The sequence below is a fragment of the Lemur catta genome, chromosome 20 (assembly GCF_020740605.2).
Source record: "Lemur catta isolate mLemCat1 chromosome 20, mLemCat1.pri, whole genome shotgun sequence".
Lineage (NCBI taxonomy): Eukaryota > Metazoa > Chordata > Mammalia > Primates > Lemuridae > Lemur > Lemur catta.
Genome location: NC_059147.1, coordinates 9,809,973 through 9,827,487, shown reverse-complemented (window position 1 = coordinate 9,827,487; position 17,515 = coordinate 9,809,973).

Here is a 17,515-nt window from a genome sequence, read left to right as displayed (position 1 = left end):
TGACATTTTGGTCAACAACAGACCACATATACGATGGTGGTCCCATAAGATTACAATACCATATTTTTGCTGTACCTTTTCTATGCTCAGATATGTTCAGATACATAATTAATTGCCACTGTGTTACAGCTGCCTACAGTATTCAGTACAGTAACATGCTGGAGAGGTTTGCAGCCTAGGGAAATAGGCTGTACCATACAGCCTCAGTGTGCAGCGGGCTATACAGCCCAGGCTGGTGTAAGGACATTCTATGATGTTCATGCAGTGATGAAATCGCCTAATGATGCATTGCTCAGAACATATCCCCGTCATTAAATGACACATGACTGTGTTTGTGGAACGGCTGTTTGAGGTACTAAGATCTAGATAACAGCATGAAAACCTGAGAAGACACTAATCATTTATGCATACGTTGTAACCAAATTCATCGAGTTTCTAAAAACAAAAATATTCGTAAGTGCTTTTTTCTCTGAAATGTTTCACCCTTATCTATCTTTAAACCTCAAAGCACAATTGAAATTTATTCCACTTAATTCCTTGAAATCTTTAGGAGACAACTAGAGCTAGGAATATTCTTTCTCTTTCCTTCCTTTGCATACCTTTGAACCCTATCTTTTTCGAAATAAACATTGCTCAATAACATTGAAGTTTGTCTGAAGACTTGCTTTATACCAGGCCATTATAGCTGTATTATACAACAAAACACATTTAATAAAAAAGAAGACACATTTCTTGAGAAATTTGACCTTTAAGAGAAAAAAAATTACACGAATATGAAAGGATAGATCGTGAATTCCTTATTTTACTTGCACCTCAAAACCAACGGCTCGGCCCACACTGAACATGCATCCTTTTCCCCTCTAGACCTGCTTCTCAGGGGATCCATCTCAAAACATTACCAACACAACCTAATTGTTTAAGCCCTCTGGACACCCTGTCAACATGCTCTTCCTCTGCCTTCACATGTAATCAGTCACCAAGTCTGTTTATTTCTAGCGCCCGAGTATCTCCTATCAATTCATCAACATCTCTCTTTCCCCTGGATGCTGTCTTAGCTCAGGCAATTGTTCTCTCTCACCTGGACAGCTACTTGCCAAAACCTAACTGGTCTCTCTACATCCACTTTTGCAGGTCTCTAATGCACTCACATGCCACTGACAAAGTGGTATCTTTAAAATGCAGATCTGGTCAGGTGAATGCTTAAAACCTTTAAGGGGCTCCCCTTTTGGCAAGATGAAGCCCAAGCCCCTCTGCTAGGTACATGAAAGCCCTTCATAGCCTGGCCCCTGTCTACTCTCCTCTCTCTCCCATTTCTGCACACATCCCTCATGCTCCTCTCAAACTGGACTACTCCAAGGCTCTTGAGTCTTTGGTTCCCCTGCTTGGTCCTCTTCCCAGCAGAGTTCACCCCCGATGCTCTCTCCCCTGGGAAGCTTTCCTTAACCCCACTCACCACCCATCAGACTGGGCCCCTGTGCTTTCCCCTCTTACCACGCTACGCTGAAATGGTCTGTTTATGGCTTCATCTCCACAAAAGACACTAAGCTTCAAGCTCTCCAAGGGCAAAGACTGCATGCTCCAGGCCAGAGCCCAATGCCTACTTTGTTGAATTCAGGGAATATCTGACTCCCTGTATTTATCGCAATGTTAAAACACAGCAGATATGTCTGAATAACAATGAATAAACGGAATATTCTACTGGCTGAAATCCAGTTCTGAGATCAACACACTAATGTTTGCTACTTGTACCCATATCTTGTGCCAAAATGTGTCTATGACATACAAAAGGCAAGTAGACATTTATTTCTGACATGTATAGAATAAAATATTACTAAGAATAGGATTGTGATACAAACACCGATAAGTCAAATTTCCAGAAGTTGGGACAAGCACCTTCGAGTCAGCAGCATTTGCTTTAGAGTCAAAAGATAAGTTTAAATCCTAGCTTCAGAAGCCTGCAAGTGGAAGTGGCCTGCTATTTTTATGCATTGAGTTCGAAAGGCAGTTTAAATAAGAAAGCTCCTGGAAAAAATAAAATAGTCTACAGACACTTAAGTGTATTCATTATGTAAAGTGTAAAGACGGCACGTAGGTTAAAGTAATTTAGCAATAAGTCATTCTAAAATCATTTTGTGGAGGAAATATATATGAACAATTATAGACAAAATTATAAAGTGCCTGGTATTTTAAAAGAATGTGCAGTGAATACAGCAATCACTGCAGAGTCAGGAAGTCTAGTGGTAACCAACCTATGATTTGCAGTATTTGTAAAATTTTTTAAAAAACTGTTTATAAGTTCAACATTTTCTTTTTCAGTTATTTTTTAACTGCTATATAAACAGTATTACAAGATGATTCCAAAATGCTTTGTCATTATATATACTCAGAACTTTTAAGTGACTGGCCTAATGTAGCCCTTTCATAAAAACACAATTCGATTTGGCCTCCTTATTGGCAATGCCATATAGTTGGGGATACTGAATCAATATTATTACATATAAAATCCTGAGTATCTTAATTTTAATGTCTTTTATAATTACCTTGATCAAATCTGATTGTGTAAAGAAACTCTGATAGAAGCTCACATCTTCCACTTCCCAAGTTCCCAAGTTAGAGGGGCCTCAGCCTTATCAGAGCTTCCTGTTTTAGCCTCCTAAAACTGGATGCACATTTAGAAAAGGCTCTTAGCTCCCTTACTACCTTATATGCTTTAAAAAAGTAATGTACAGAAATACTTGTATTAGTATTTTCTTAGGTTGCTCAGAAGTTTTGTGGTAAAGCCATGAGCTTTGTGCATAATCTTACTGATGTATTCTTTATATAACTTTTGATCTATATGTGATCTTACAGTTTTAATTTTGGAGCTCTTCCAAGACAGCTTTAAGTTCTTTTGTTACTTTAAGCCTAAGATAAACTAAAATTTTAAAAAGTATTATAGTCTTACAGATTATGCATTTAAGGTACCAGAAAAGTATAAAATCTTATTCCTTATCAACTATAAAAAGATGACAATAATGTTGTTTTACATATAATCGCACACCCACATTCACGCACCCTCGCTCACAGTCACACACGTTGAGCCTCATAACCTAAAGGACTCTTTCAAGCCCTAGTTTTATGATGAAGACAACCCATTTGTTTTTCACTCAAACTCACATATTTAAATTCAAGTATTACGCTTTTTAAAAAGTATGCCTCATTTCTGGCCAGTTCCTAAAACATAGGAAACTGGTAAATGTGCTTTTGGGCAATGATATACCCTTTTGATGCCCCAAATTCTGAAATTCTAACCAGACCAGGTTCCACCTGCTTCCAATAAATCGTGTTCCAGTTCATTTCCCTCTATCTGATGCCCTCCTTTCTCCATATCACATAGATGCACCTTAAAAGTTCAAGCCTCTTGTTCGGGACAGAGAGGGGAGGAAGAGAGATTGGTCAATGAGTACAAAATTACGGATAGGAGGAATAAGTTCTGTTGTTCCACTGCACAGCAGAGGGACAACAGTTAACAATATTGTGTTGTACATTTCAAAATAACTAGAAGAGAGGATTTTGAATGTTCTCACCACAAAGAAATGATAAATATTTTTGAGGTGATGGATAAGCTATTTACCCTGATTTGATCATTACACAATGTATACATGTATTGAAACATCACATTGTACCCCACAAATATGTACAATTATTATGTGTCAGTCAAAAATAAAACCTAAAAAAAAAATCAAGCCTCTCCTTTTCTGTGAGGACTGCTGCAGCTCTACTAGTATTCTTCTCCTGAATTCTGGATGTTCAGAATTTCTAATAATGCATAATCATGTTGGTTTCTCAGTCGCTTTTTACTTTTTCCCCTGTCCTCACACACCAATCTAAGAGTTATGAGAACCATGCTAAGAGAACAGGGGCTGTGTTGTCTTCTTTACTATTAGCTTGCCAGTGCCTAGAAGTTCTAGAACACGAGATGCTTCAATACCTACTTAGTGAATGAATGACTTATACCGGCATTTAAAGATTCCATGTGTCTATCTCCTATCTTTTACCCAGGTCATTTTTAAGGGAAAAGAGCATTTTATTATCTTATGTTATTTGTATCACTGTGGTCATGACCATAATGGGCTAAAGATGAAACCATACTTAGATGTATTGAAAGACTGGAGTCCCCGGAGTACCACACTCAAAAAATGTTAAAGATTTATAATATTGACTGTTGTTAGAAGGATGACTGTGACCAGTTAACTATGTCCAATGTTTCTTAAAAAACAAAACAACAAAAAAGAATGGAGTTATTACATCTTTGGTAAGAGTTCTAAGACTACATATGATGAAAAATCAGAGTAAAAATTATCTTTGAAAATCATTTCAGTGAGTCTCCCCAAGAATATAATATACATGATTTTATACATACTTCACCATGTCTCAAAAACTATAATGTCATTTAGTATAATTTCCACCAGGGTTTGGTGGAAACAGAGTTGTCTCCCCCATTCTTCCAAACGTGTTTCTTCCAAACATCCATGATGTTTCTTCTAAGCACCACAAAAAGTAGCTGCATTTTTAGGGGTCATGTACTATAAAAAGACATTTTTATTAAATTTCTTTGTTTTTCCTTCCAAGTGCATATAGTTGAACTAAATGAGCATTTTCTGCAACAGCATAGAACACATCATTGTAAAGATAATGAGTTAATTCTACAAATACTGCAAGCAAGATGGTAGTGACAAAAATTAAGTCTATCAATTTAGAAACAATCATAATACATCCTTGAATGTCAAGTTTCTATTAATACTTGGAAAACTGTCCCCAAATTTTCCCAAGTACCCTGTCATCTCTGCAACATCTTTTCTATAGTCTATGTGTCTATATTTACTCCTTTACACAGAAATTATTTACCAAAAAAAAGAAGCAATTTTTTCAAAAGCTAAAATAAGAACAAAATCTAGGATCTACAAAATATACTTTCTTTTATCTGGCTACAAGTTAAGATAGTTTGTATGTTTTAAAATCATAAACAAATCTAGTGAAAACAAAAACACTACAGAAATCTAAATGCCCTCCTTGCCTCTCCCTCCCATAGACACAAAATCAATTTTACTCTTAAAAAGAAATACTCCATGTAATTACCATCTGACCCACAATTTTACTCCTGGGCATTTATCCCAGGAAAATGAAAACTTATGTTCACACAAAAACCTCTACAGAAATGTTTATAAGCAGTTTTATTTGTAATAATCAAAGATGAGAAACAACCCTGAAGTCCCAACCAGTGAATGGTTAAACAAATTGTGGTATACCCATACCACCGCATACTACTCAACAACAACAAAAAAGAAACAAACTATTGACACAAATAAGTTGAATCTCTAAAAAATGATGATGAATAAAAGAAGCAGATCCCAAAAGGTTATATACTATGATGCCACTTATGTAACATTCTTACAAGGACAAAATTATAGAAATGGAGAACATGCTAGTGCCTGCTAGGGTTAAGGAGGGGGTGAGATGGCAGAGAAGTAGGGGTGACTATAAAAGGGCAGTGTGAGGAGTCCACATAGTGATGGCAACATTCTCTGTCTTGCTGGTATCAATGTCAACATTGCAAAATGTTACTGTTGGGGAAAACTGGGTGAAGTATTCAAGGATCTCTCTGTATTATTTTGTACAACTGCATGTGAATCTGTAATTATCTCAAATACAAAGTTTAATTAAAAATAAAAAAATTAAATATTCTAGCCTAATAAATTTACATTACTATAGTGAGATCTAAGCTTAAGAATTCATTCTAGCCCTTGGATGCATTGTAAAAACTATAGAAGTGGATGAATTATATACTGTGTCACTCACAAAATAACTCCCAGCAATTTCTACAACTGTCATCAGCATCTGTGAATCTCCCCAGTGCCCTCCCTAAGGGCTGCTTCTGGCCAGACATACCCTTCGTTTCCCCCTGTTCATGCCACAGAGGCTGCAGGCCAGCCTGTACAGAGGAATCCTTCCCCTTTCTTATAGCTGCTACAAAGCCCACAAGAAGGAATTTCCCAATGGCAAGGTAATCTTTCATTACTCAGGCTACCCAAACGTAGGAATTCTGTGAAAGAACTAGATGTCAACCTTCTTTACATAAATCAAACACGTAACAAATGCTTTACCAGTTAAGGTAACTTTTTCTTGGATCGGAATTGAGCTAATAGATTTGTTCAAGGAGAAAGTGTTCTATTCCAGAGGGACTGATACAGAGAATTAAAATATACATAGGAATACCTGTCAAGTCTTTTTCCTCCCATAAATGTAATAGGGTCACATTAGAAAGTGATTTTAAACCCACTGTAATGATATCTGACTGTCAGAAGAATTACTATGAAGGAGAAAGGGATTTTTTTAACCTTCTTTTCCAGGTATAAACATTTATTCAACCCAATAAAAACATTTTAGAAAAAAGTCAACATATAAATTTTATTTTTCCTGTACCTTGATTAATACAAAAAATATTCAGTGATACTCTGTAATACTAAACATTTTCAATAAAGTTGGTGATCAAGAAGAGCTTAAACCACCTTCTGCGTGACAACTGAGGATTTTAATTGGAAAATACTGCAGTCTGCAAATAGGAAGATCCAAAACATATTTAAACCACTTGAACACTTGATTTTTCCATGTCCTTTGCATCTAGATTGAAACAGATCACAGGAAATGTCAAAGAGCACCAGCTGAATCTAAAAGAAAAAAAAATCCATTTAGTTGTCATGATCATTGTCACCATCAATCCCTAATATCTTATACCTCACTGATCACACTTAACTTTGCTATACTGCTTTATGCTTGGGAGAAGACAAATTATGAATCAATTATGTATACTAATTTAAAATGTTACCTTTAGGAGGCATTTTAATAACTTAGTAATAGGGGTGAAGTGTTTCCTTTAACTGCTTACTTTAAAACATTTTCAATAACGGTAGCTAGGATACACTGAACATTTGCAAACACTTAATGCTACTGTCTACATAAACTATCAAATTGCCCCCCAAAAGTGGTGGTACAATTCTGTAACTGGTTGAGGTCACGTGGAAAATAGAATTATATGCTAATTTGTTCCTATATTAAGTTATCATAGAAGGTCAGACCAAGAACAGTAAAATGAATTCTGGAAAAAAAATTAACTAAGTAGATTGGTATGTACCGTATCAAAGTAAACTGTTTATCTTAATAGATACAAATACAAGAAAGATTTTTAAAACAGGAGCATTTTCTCCTTTTAAAAAACAAATGTTTTAACCAACCCCAGTCAATGACTTGCATGATTTAAAAATACTTTATATAAACAGTTTTTCCCTAAAGGAGAACAAGGTATTTTCCCCCCCCAAAGGGAAAAAAGAAACGGAGAAGGGCACAGTATCCAAAAAAGAAAAATTTTCCCAGAAAAAGCTTTACTTTATCTACATGTTTCTTAAATTTAATTCACACAAATAGTTCTATACATGTACTATAAAATGAACATACAGGTTCAAACTAAATGATGAGGTCAGGAGTATTGACTACAATACGTTTATTATTTTACTCCAAAATAAACTAAACAACAATATAGGTGTTTTTCTTAGCATAGATTTATCTGAAGAAAATACGTTATAGTTAAAAAACTACTGAGGAAAAAAATCAATATTTTTTTTCTGGAAGGCGTAAGTAATTCTATGGTTACTATATCAACTTAAAAACCTATAAACCAACTTAAACGTTGAAGAATATGAGCTATCAGTTTCATATATGATGATGCTACATCTCTCATATTTCTATATTTCAAAGGTCTTTTTATAGAAAAAGGGAAAGAATTTAGAGGGGGTGATGGAGAAATGAAATACAACTTATGAAATCACAGGTCAAGTATTTTGTAAAGCACCCAGTTTCATTGCTTAGATACAACTAAGACAAGTGACAAAGATCATCTGTGTCACACCCTTAAGCAAATTCCTGGGAAAAAATAAAGTTATAATTTTGTGTTCTAGAGTCTATCCTGTTTTCCATTAAAAGATATATTCATGCTTTCCATTTTATTTCAACATTTCCAATGCCATGCTACAAGAGAACTAGTACTCACAAAGAGCCATCTGAATTTTCTTTAAATTATAACTCATTTTTAATTTCTAAGCGGATTTCACCTATTGACTTTTATAAAATTTTATTACTATTAGTTACCATAAAATAAGTTAGGTGCCCATGAAATATCAGTTTGACATCTTGTTCAAATACTTATTTTTCTGCTATATATTACCAGCATTGTTTGCCTTATTTTCTCCTTTCCAAGTTGAATATGGAGATACTAACTTAGGCAAAAAACCTCCAGATACCTTGATGGACTATAAAAATAAGGGTATATATTTCTTAGTATCATTCTTGTTTGAAGGATCATATGTATAGGGACCTTAATCTGTAATAAGTTGAGAATTACATAAAAAAGGGGGGGAGACAAGCCTGACAAAAATGAAAACATGCACTGATGCTTAAAAAAATCAGGACTTAAGTAAATTAATCTTCATTCCCATTGAAAGCAATCTGATGTCCAGAGACTGAGAGTTATTCTACCATAAAATACAGCACATTAAATACGACAATAACCCATTTGAAATGTCTTAATATAATTATGATGTCATCTATAAATGATTGTATATATATTTTAATATTCATTACTGGAGGTTCCAATGCAAAATATATTGGAATTATAAAAATATTGCATAGTTAAAGATAACATCAAACAAATCAGTACTATTCTATGACTAAAAGTAAGACTCAAAATAAGATTTGAAAATAATCACTAAAGGCAAGGGCAAAATATTTGGACCCTGGTTATCAGAAACAGTGCTATCATTCCTGATGGTTTCCTCATAAAACTCTGTATTTCCACCAGCTAGCTGAAAAGAATGAAAAGCTTCTTACAACCAGCTAAAAAGAAAGTCTTTACCATGCCCCTTGAAAAAGCTCATTTTCACATTACTCAGGCTTCATTATGCTAAATCAATATTCGTTTAGTCACTGGGGTTATTGACATATTTTAAAATAAAAGTATACCCTTCAGCTACTGCACTCATTACAGGTAATTTGTCTTGTCAGAGAGCAGGGAATATTATCCTAGTCTTTCAGGGGCTGACAGCCCATGGAAATACCTCCCCATGGTTACAACTGTAAATAATTTTAAGGTAAAATATTGAAAAATCAATGACTGTTTCCTGCAATCTGTCACAAACAAATCAATCATAATCTGTACTGCCAGAGAGTATGATTTGAAGGAGATGGGAGCAGATGTAATTCTTGGCTGGAATCTCTCATTTCAAAATCACTTCACATAATGGTGCCATCATTTAAACACTTAACAGTCAGTGCAACTGCCACTGTAACATCTAGTTGGACAAAACCACAAGGAGGAGGAGGAGAAAATGCCATCACTATTATGTTAACAAACATTTAATTTAAATGGTTGCTGCATTAGTAAATTTCAGCTGAAAACCGTTTTACCTGCCCCCTTTCACAGTTCTAAATTAATCAAGGCTGCTTTTCTATGTTCTGATACTTAGTAAATTAGCCCATGACTCAAATTTTACTCTCTAAAGCACATATACCTTTTATTTTAAAAGTCCATTATAGAGAATAAATTTGGAATTAATAAATGACATCTGGATTGTAGAATATCCATAATTCTGTCTATATAACCAAGACAAAAAGTGTCACAGATGTCAAGATCATATTTTTAAAGTAGGTTTAAAGGTCTGTTGCCCAGATATTAAATTTTATATTTTTCTTCTATTAATAAATATTACATTTCAACTTTGTAATACTGTAGCATATTTTAAGATGACCAGCAAGATCTAGCAATTCTAAAATATCCCTGCATTCCATATACATTATACCATAAACTGATATATTTAAAGTCAGAGTAATAACCCAAGTATATGAAGAGCAGAAGTTAGTGAAGGTCATAATATTGAATTGTTTTGCAAACGTAAACTACTTTCCAAGTAATCACTTTGATATCACCTTTTTTTCCTTGACTACGTTTTAATGGCTTCCTCAACTGCTTACAGCCTCTACACAGGCATGAGTAAAAGAATCTGAAATTGGTGTGTTCTCCCTTCCTGTTGTCTTAACCAAAAACACTACTTGACTTAAAGATTAAAGAGTCTTTTTCCTGAAGATTTTTGTTTTTACATGTATACTAGTTCCTTTAGTGGAAGAAATCAATTTTAGCCACCACATTTCTTACCAATTTCCTAATTATATAGATACCGTGAAGCCCTTCATTGTTTTATTAATATTCCTCCCCAGATATAGTTCAGGGGACAGGTATTTTTGAGGACTAGAAAAGTACATTATTCTTCTTAAAAGGACAACAAATAGATATAAATGCCATCGCACAATTTAAGCCTATACATACATTCTTAGATACAGTAATTGGTCTTTCATAAAAGAGTTTTACTCTGTTTTTAATTTAACTTGCATATTCAGTGTGACAACACAGCATCAGAGGACAGAATCTCTTCTGATAGATACAACTTGAACCCAGTATTTGTTCTTCAAGAATCTTAGATTGATTCTTCAACACCAATATCAGGGTTTTAAAAATGAAAAAGCATACAGGTAAATTATCAAAGAAATCATCCAGAATAAAACAGAACTCTCCATTCCATGTGAATCCCTGCAACAGCTGCAAAGTAAGTAGCAAGCCAACCTAGCAAGAGGAAAAGGATTACACAAAAAATGGAAAGGGACCTAAGGCTCTGAACCAGGAAAAAAACCCACGTGCAGGAGCTCCTGGCCTCCAGTACACTAGAACACCCCAGGCTGGGCCCAGCTAACTTCTTGGCAGAGCTCTGGAACCAGTTGCCAACCACCAGGTCTTCCACTGAGAGCTTGGTTGTGGCTGCCAGTAAATCACCCTGCAGAGAACACATACCCCCAAATGAAAGCAACAAAGAACTGGGAGGTAAATGAGGACAGTTAAACAACATGCTAACTGCATGCACATCAACCACAAACTAAAATGGCATCTACTAGAACTGTGCAGGACACCTTTGCAGATCTAATTCTCAGAAAGGAGCTATTTTAAGGATGCTGAGTATGGCTAAATGATATTTCTCAGCTCTCCCAACATAGTCCACAGCCCTAGGAGAAGCAGGCTCAAAAACTAAGCAGAAGAAATTAAGATAGTTTCTATATCCCAAATTTAAAGAAACTGCTGTCTACTGGACAAAGTTCTTATGTAATAAAGGTTCAGGATTACAGAGGAAAGTATTCTTTTAAAAGAGATAACATTACCTCCCTATCTTCAGAATCTCCTTCTTCCAATAGCCAATACAGTAGGTCCATTATGAACTGTAGACTCTTAAAGAGAAAAACAGCAATAGTTAGCTTCACCTTTAGTACTATTTCCTTTCTTCATGGAATTACAATTTAATTACCAATACTTCAATTGATTTTATTCCTGGATGATACATTTCTCAAAAAGCATATTCTTTAGCTATTTCCACTAGAGAACATTTAGAACAACCTTCTCAATTAAGCAACCATAACCCATTACTTCTGAAAGGATATGTTTTCTTCATATTTTCAAGAATGGGGAGCCCCCACATACATCTATTTTATACAAAAGGAATATTAGATACGACTCTTAATAAATTTGGCTGACAACAGATGTAAAACTCAACCAATCTTCATATGTGTTTATATTTTTCCTATATTAATCCTTAGGAGGAAAAAAGAGAAAATCAGTTTCCTTTATCTTTTAAATTCAGTAACTTTATATATGGTTTAAAAAAAAAACAAAAAATTAAGATTAAAGGCAAACAAAGAGGAATCAGAGTGCTCACTGCTTAACATTTTCTTTTTATTTGTGTTTGGGTTTTCTAACATCCTGCAATGCTTCAGCTCTCAGTCATACATGAAACCCCATTTCCACAAGACCCAACCAGTATTAGGGGAACACAAGGATGTTATTTAAAAACTATTATATATTAATTTATGTGACATTAAAAATCATTTTAATGTCTTGGAAAGTATTCAGAGAGAAACATTTGTTCTATTGCAGGCTATACTAACTATAGCTGCCTTCTGTAAAATTAGCTCATTTTTTGCCATACAACCACTCTTTTTCTTAATAAAATAGTCTATATCACTAAATCCAGTTCCTTGCTCTGCCCACTATACAACACAAATATTCTGCAAAATAATTCTTTCTCATAGCTTTTCTTATCTACCTGTACTCAGCAGCCTCTATTTTGATAAGAAATAACAAGTTTTATGTCTATCTGTATACCCTTTATCATTGAAAGAGTTTGGTTAACTATGACTAGAACTTATATTCCCACTAAATTTATTCTTAAAAGAATTAGGTAATTAAAATAACCAAAAAGTGTGATTTGGCATAAACAGATCATTTCTCTTAAGTAATAATACTATTTCTATAAAATATCATAAACTTCATCTTGATTTTTGTAAAAAGCACTGAATTTATAAATTTTGCTATCCAACCCATACTGTTAATTATTCAATGTAATTCCATGATAAATGACAAATAAATAAATGGTTCACTGTCATTTCATGAATTAAAAATTTTTATATTTACTGCACCCTTGTTTAACGCATTAATTTAATCGAAGGCCTCAAGTGACATTCTCTACATTCTGTACCCAGCCCCTATTCCCAATATAAACGCTTTGGTAAAACCAATGCTGATGTTACTTTGGCTTAACTCCACACACAAGCACGCTGTGTGCAGACACTCACTTGCAGATGAGCTTTGGGATGTACAAGGACAAATTTCAGCCAAAATTTGGAGGAACCCCATAGTTCAGAAGTGAACTTAGCTGACAACATCCAAATGTATTATGGAAGCATCATACCTATCACCTGCACAGAAAATGGAAATGATTCTGTTTAAGAAAACAGAAAACTAGTAATACTTTGGGGATATTAGCTATGAATATCTAATTTTCTCTAAGGTATCACTCCATATTATGGCAAATAAACAAATAAAAGCTGTATCAAGGTGTGGAATAACATTAGCTTGAGAAAAGAACAGAAAACTGGATTACATAAATGACAACTGCAGGAGAAAATTATATTCCCTTCTCCTGAACAAATGTTAAGTGCATCCTTACTAATAAAGACTTAAACTCAAACTACATTAGAATATACTGGTTTTCAATTTTGAAGCATCTAAGTTAATTTGCGAAGCTAAACTGGTGCTTAGGTATACCACAACTATAAAAACACTACAGATTTATGCAGAAATAAGTCATCCATGGGTATCATAATTCAAAGTAGTGCTATGAAAGCAAATCAGAGTCATTACTGAACAAGGAAAAAAGAATTTCTAGATTTTACATGTTCTTAGAGTTGCAACAGCTGTTGTTTTATTAGGAAAAAATATTCTCTACAAAACAACTAAAAATATACCAAAAAGATATTAAAACTACAAAAATAAACACCATATGGAAATTGAAGAAAAATATACAAAGATAGTAAGATACTACCACTGAAAATAGGCTACACTATCTCAAAGTTAAAACATTATTCCAAACTATGATATTGTGTTCATAATCTACTTTAAAGAACATGCTTAATTCACTCAGAATTCCATGATTTCATTTATTTCTGTGTTATCAACTAAAGAACATTTAAATTTTCCCTAAATAATTATCTGGTATTATTCATTAAAACGGGATGATGGGTAATTAGTTCATATTCCTCTTTCACCTCTTTTAGTGCAACATATCAAATTTGAAAATAACATGGATAATAGCATAAGGACACTGATTGTAGCTGCCAGAGAAAAAAATTTTTGATGGGAGTGGGGTGTGAGGGATACATAAAGCAATTATCTCCAAATTAATGCTCATTTTAGTTTCAGCAAACAAATCTAAATAAGTCTTTCTTTCAGTTTACCATGTAATTCTAACCAGCTAATTATCCTTAGAGTCAAGAATGAGCTGTGAAGCTACACCTGGCTTTTCCGATCATATGCCTATGGTCCCCTCTGCTTTCATTTCCTCTTTCTACAATGAGTTTTAATATTAAAGAAAAACACACACGCTCACACACTCATACACACTGATGGACAGCCAGCTTCCAGGAAATCATGAGCTACAAAGAGAGGTGAAAAATCTTAATGCAATACTTATGTTAAAGGGTATTAGGTGCTGGGTAAGCCAAGGGTAATAAGATCAACAGCATCCGTCTTGCCATTGTTTTTATATTTCGAGATTGGGAGTAAAGGACAGTAATATTATTTTAGTGGTCATTCAGGTTATGATTCAGATCCTTAAACTAATAAGAGGCTAAATGCGCTGTCTTCACTTACACATCAATTCAAATTTACAGAACAGTATTTTGGAAGAAATTATAGTTTTCTTTTATTCCTAGAAATATAAACAAGGCATTCCATAAAAATTGTAGCTAGATACTTGATGATATGAAAAAGATTTTAGATCACTAAGACACTCTAGGAGACTGTTTCTTTTCCAAAAAATGAAATGGCATAAATTTCTCACGTATTTACCTTTTTAGCATATTCCTGTTTCTGCACATTCACCATGCCTTCCTAGACAGATTTATTCTGAGCACTAATAAATAATATACTGCTCTATTTTATGCTTTCCTTTCAAAGTTAGAAACCATTATTCCACAAAGCTAAAGCACAAAGAAAGCTAACACAATGAAGGCATTGCCAAAAAGCCACAAGTAGTATTAGTACATGCCAGAACACTTAACATTAAACTATCATTTCTCTCTAAAACTTCTGTTGCCAAAGTGCTCACAAACTCTGGAAGCTCAAAGACAGGTTTCAAGTGCAATTAAATTCTCCAAAAGCCAAACTGTACAAAAATATGCCGCCCTTCTTATGTCACCATTTATAGACAACATTTTCTCAGGATCTTAATTAAGATAACGATGCACACCTGTGTCAACATTCTCTGGCAAGACAGCCTTATCAATCATAATCCTTTAAGCACACTCCAAAACAGCAAAGCGATATGACAGAAGCAATCTGTTGCCTTTCCGAGTGTTGCTGTTGTGTCTCTCACAAGAATGATGAGATCTTTAAAACACAGCAGACCTACTTTTATGAGTCTTTAAAGTTTTAGCTGTAAACAGCTATTACACTAAATAAACAGGAATAACCTCTTTTGCACTTGATTGAAACAATGACAACTGTACTGCCAAAACTTGAAGAGCAAGCTCTAGGGCCATGTCTTGGCAATACAATTGTGAATCTGATTTTAAAGCTTTAAATTTTAAGAGTTACGGGTAACTGAATCCGTGCAGACATGACAAACCACTAAGCCCTCAGGAAGTTTTAAAATGAGAATATTTAATAGTTGTACGTTAAAAACAATCAGAGCAAACCTATCCGTAGTGTAAGTTAAAATGTTTGGAAAGATACAAATGCAATAAAAATCAACAGTCTTCTTGGTAACCTGGGAATGCAGGCAGATAGACACCACCTCAGCTGGGGTAGAAAGAGCTTCAGTGACAAGAGACCAATGAAACTACCAGCTAAAAAGTAAGCAGGTTCCCAAACGGAAAAGCTGATAAACAGAAAGTAAAGAAGGGGGTTACAGGGGGACATATATCATCACCACTATCAAGATAAAAAGTTAAAAACTCGTGTTCACCAGCAAAAAACGGAGAAAACGTTCATATAAAAACGGAGAAAATCCGTCAGATGCTATCTGAGCTCCGTCCGCCTGCTAACGCCCAGCCCTTCGCTTTCACATGTTAACACAATTCTATCTCCGACGCCGGGCGGCCTCGGCCAGCCAAGCAGCAGAGCCATCAATGTGCAAATAAAGCAGAAAATAGAGACATCCTTAAGAAATGAGTCTTAAATTTGACGTAGAGCGGAGGTGACAACCACAGCAACAGAACCATAAATTTCTAACTGCTTCCATATCTTGCAGGATTCTTTCCAGTCCCCTGACACCAAAAAGACAGTAAACGGGAAGGGGCAAAAAAAACAAAACAAACGAGGGTGGGGGGACAGCGGTGTGGCCCAGAGTGGCAGGGTGATGTAATGAGGATGTCTGCGTGACAGACTCGGATTCTCGGGCACAAACCTTCATGGCTCCATTTCAGAAAGCATCGTCCCGGACGAGAGCCGAGGCGGCGATGGAGGGGACACGCGTGGACACAGGGGACACGGCCACGCGCGACCGCCAGGGCACCGGGATGTCAGGAGAGGCCGGTCCGACACTCACGGGGCCCAAGACCAAGGGGCGCGCGGCCGCGCGCGGGGCCCCGCCGCGTCCACCGGGTCCACTACCGGCCGCGCGGCACCGGGGACCCGGGGCGGGCGGGTGGGGCTCACCTCTCCGCCGCGGCGCGGGCGCGCGGGCCGCGGACGCTCCCTCGTGGCTGGCGCGGGCCCCCGGCGGGCGGCGCGCGCGGGCCGTTACCGACCGTTAGCGCCAGCGGCCGCGGCGGCGGCGGGCGGAGCCGGGGGCGGGCGCTGAGGCGCGGCGGGGCCGCGAGAGGCGTGAGCCGAGGGAGCGAGGCGGGGACGCTGCGGGGCGCTCCCCGTGACGACCGGGCCTACACCGAGCCCGGGAAGGAGCCGCCGAAGAGGCCGCCACTGGCCGGCTCCAGGCTCCCGCATTCCCGGGCCGCCCGGGCCGCTCCGCCTCGGTTTGGTATTGGCGGGCTGGCGGCCACCTCAACCCGGCAGTCCGGGGCACCGCAGCCGCCGGCTTCCCGTCTCCATGACAATAGCGCGGCCGAAGCCCAGCCCCGCCCCTTCGGCGCCGGACTTGGGGGGAAAGCGGGCGCGCGTCGCCAGGGGGCGGAGCCAATGGAGGCCGGCGTCCAATCAGAGGGGAAGGCAGTGCAAGGGAAGGGCTGGGCGGGCCGAGAGGTTCTCGGAGAATGTAGTCTAAAGCGGTGGGGGGGAGGGGCAGACGGAGGGGAGGAGTCAGCGCGTGCATGAAGGCGCGCCGCCGAGCGGGCGCCAGTGTGGTGTGGGTGGGCTGCTTAGTGTGAGCCGGGCTGGAGCTCGGGAAATAAAGTGTACCTCGCCGGTCAAAGTCAATGCGAGAAACTTTGCATGTAGTTATGCTTCGCCTGCGTGTGGCTTCCTGGTAGAAGGCCACAAAGTTCTGATACTACGGGCTCCAGCAGCGCGCCCACGCCGCGCCAGCCGTTCTCCTGGTTCACCAGCGCCCCTGTCTGTCCCAGAGTTCGAGTGCGCTCGTGGCTGCGGCGGCGGGAGGCGCGGAGGAGGGGAGCGGGTCTGTTTTGTATTCTAACTGTGTGGCCGTCGTGGGCAAGGACTGCCTGTGACTCAGTTGTGTGTTTGCCTCGCCAGCGCCTCGCTGCACAGACAGCGGTTGGGTTGGGCACTGCTCTGCCCAGTGTTTGCAGTGTAACATGGGCGGGCGCGAGGTGCGTGCGAAGGGCAAGGCGACTTAGTTGAACAAAAGGGAAGGGGACCCGCACCCTCCACCACCGACTTGGCCGGGCGAGCTGCGGATGGCAAGCCTGGAGA